The 3,351-nt window shown below is 48.9% G+C and overlaps 1 non-coding gene across 1 annotated transcript; it reads right to left on the reverse strand.

Annotated features, from left to right (window-relative positions):
- Positions 1-921: 921 nt before the first annotated feature.
- On the reverse strand, positions 922-993 carry TRNAE-UUC. Its single transcript has one exon. It is a non-coding gene; the product is annotated as a tRNA-Glu (tRNA).
- Between the last annotated feature and the right edge of the window lie 2,358 nt (positions 994-3,351).

Genomic DNA, 3,351 nt, shown 5'->3' on the forward strand with positions numbered 1-3,351 from the left:
AGTCCAGCTTTCCCCAGCACATTCACTGCGGTGCAATGGGGTCACTGGTTCCATGGCTGAACAGCAAAGAATCACTCCCAGTTTCCCTTCTATCGGCAGCAGGATTAGCCTGTGTCAGTGGTTAATGAGGTGGATTTAGTTGTAGATTGTTATTCATTCCCCACCTTGACAATTCACACAGTCCCTTTCCCATGCAGATTCCCAGCACCTCAGTGATCCTGGTAGCAGGGGTTGGGGCCTGAGATTTTCAGGGTCCTTTTTCCCCTCCACCTGGAGTGAACTCAGCTTTTCCCCCATCCCAGACAATCCATGAAATGACAACAGGGGCATAAAGAAAGAGGGGAGGGAACATCTCACGGCCAGGGCTGGATGTGCCCAGGGCCCCCGGCTTGTCCATTGTTTCCATGGAATTTGGCCCCCAGCTTTGCACAAGAGACAGAGAAAGATCTTGCTGTTCCTGTGTCTGTGCAAGGAAAATTGTGCTTCCCTAGGAAAGAGAGGAGGGAAATGGTCCCATGATGGGACAATATCCTCAGGATTAAGACCTAAGGACTCAGGCTGAGAACTGATAGAACTGCACTAATCTGGGATTTAACAAATTGTCTTTCATGGAGCAGGGCCAGTTCCAGTGTTTTTGCCACCCCAAGTGGAAAAAAAAATAAAAAAGCTGCAATCAACAGTAGCTCTACCTCTGCCACTTTTGGCAGCAAGTCCTTCCCTCCAAGAGGGACTCAGAGGGCCAGACCTGCCTTTGTGCCTCCCATTTCCACTGATCACCCCAGGAACCTGCTTGCTGCGCTGGTGCCTGGAGCCAGCCCTGCCATGGAGACACTGGGAAGATGGGGGAATCAGGAAAAAAACATGGATTTGTTTACATTGCAAGTGAAGAATAACTGAAGCTTTTTCAGTCTAAAGTCACTTTTCCCTGACTGGGAATTGAACCCAGGCCTTGGCAGGGAAAGTACCAAATCCTAACCACTAGACCACCAGGGAGGTGAAATATGATTTTTCTTCTCACTTATGTTACACTTTCTTAGGCTACTTTCTAGCCACTTTCTGAAACTGCTCCATTGTCCATTCCCTGAGGGACTGGGAGCAGAGTGCAGGAACCCCTGTGCTCAGGGTCACAACCTCAGCCCAACCCAAGTCACTGAAACAAACTCAAATCATGCTTCCTCCAGCAGGATCACAGAGCAATACAAAAAAACCCCATGAGGAACAATCCTCCTCTGCCTTCATTTACCCCATCGCAACCCTCTCAGCAGCCGACTCTTGCAGGAAGGACACTGAGCTGATAGGAGCTCTGGCACAGAGACCAAGGGAAGGGTGTTGCTCCCCCTGGGTGTGAGCTGATCACATTCTGACTCTGTGTAACAGGGCTCTGAGCTTTGCCATCTTCTGAGTGCTGAGCCCCCGGACCTTCTGCTGGGAGCATGGGGATTGCACAACAGCTCCAAGCCCTTTTCCCATCTCCTTGTCCTCCTCGGCTTCCCCAGACTTTCCCCACAAATGGTTCTATCAGACGCTGGAGGGATCTAAGGACCTGCAGGTTTCCCGAACCCACCTCTTAAGGCAAACAGTGATTCCCTTCTCTGACACTCCTGGGCCAGGCTTCTTTTGAGTTTTTCCACAGGGGACCTGATTCCCTGTGAAAATGTGTGTGTGGTATGTGGGGAACTCAGACTCCGACTCTCCCCCACTAGATGAGTCCAACAGCACCTCCCCTTGGTGGGAGAATCCTAAATTCCACCCTCCCACCCTGGTTACTCTGACCAGCTGATGGCGGCAGCATGCTAAATCAACCCCAGCTCTCTGGTCTAGAAAGCAGCATTTAACCAGCCTTGTGACAGCTCCGGTTTGCTAGCTGGAGACATAACGAACCAGGAAAGAAGGCAAATGTCAGACAGGGAACCTCAGCTCACAAATAAACACCCTCAGGCTCCTCCTACACTGCGACTGGGCAGTTGACTGACTTTAAATCTAGCTAGCTCAGTTGGTAGAGCATGATGCTCTTAATCCCACCATCATAAATCCAAGCCCCACAGTGGGTGGTAGCGACAGCCCTTAGGTGTCACTCTTCTGCTAATAGTCACAGACCAAAATGAAACAAACTCTCTATGCTCTTTGGCAGGTCATGTTTCTTCCTCTCGCTGAGCTTCAGTAAAACATGAAGAGAAACCAAATTGACATTTGCATCCTCTGTTAAGAGAGGATTTTCTCCTCTTCCATTCTACCCCAGGCAAGAAGAGGGGATAATAACCATTTAACAGATGATTGCAGAAAGAAAAGTTTGGTCATTATAAATAGGATGATGATCAATTGTTCTCCATGTCCACTGACGGTAGGACAAGAAGTAATGGGCTTAATCTGCAGCCAAGGAGATTCACGTTAGATGTTGGGAACAGTTTCTAACTCTGAGTGTAGTTAAGCTCTGGAATAGGCTCCCAAGGGTGTCTGTGGAGTCTCTGTCCTCGGAGGTTTTTAAGAACAGGTTGAACAAACCTCTGTCAAGGATACTCTACATATACTTGGTCCTATAGACAACCTGTTCTGGCTCTGGTTCCCTCCTTCTGCTCTCTGCCTGGGCCGGCTGCTGTGGGCACTTGACCCCACATGGCCCTGACGCATCGTCTCTGCTTGGCCCTGCCTCAGCAGAGAGGGCTGGATTTCATGACCTCTCCAGGGCCCTTGCAGCCGTACAGCTCTATAATTTGATGCCATCACAATATAATATAAACAACAACAAAAGTGGAAACACCCCAATCTAACATCTAACCATTCAGCGTGAACTGACATTCCACAGCACAAAGTGACAACACGTAGGAGTGCAAAGCCCAACAGTTCAGCACCATGCAAATGAACGCCCCATGGGGCAAATGACACACTGCAAAAGAGCTCAGCTCAAACCAATGCAACACAAGGCGGTGCAAAAACAATACAACACGAAACAACGCGTCAGAGTGCAAAGTGACACTGTGCAAAACAGCTCAGCGTGGATCAACGACACAGCACAAACCCTCACAACAGAATCATATAGAAAGGTAGGGTTGCGAGGGACCCCGAGAGTCAGGGCCAAGTCTCCCTAGGCCACCCCTGACAGGTGTTTGAAGAACAGGGAAACAAAGGGCACCACGAACTTATGTTTTGTGGATGAGTCAAGAAAAGGGAGTAGCATTGTCCCCCTCGGGTAGCCCCTGTTCAATTCCAGGTCAGAAAGCAAAACTCTTCTGCAAGAATATCCAAAAAATGTTGTGTTTCACTTCTCTTCATAAGTACAGTTGTGTGGCAATTAAATGATGACTCTAAAGTTTCATAAAAGTGTGGGAAATACGGACGTATCTGAGGAAATGG

This window comes from Mauremys mutica, unplaced genomic scaffold (assembly GCF_020497125.1).
Source record: "Mauremys mutica isolate MM-2020 ecotype Southern unplaced genomic scaffold, ASM2049712v1 000835F_np12_obj, whole genome shotgun sequence".
NCBI lineage: Eukaryota > Metazoa > Chordata > Testudines > Geoemydidae > Mauremys > Mauremys mutica.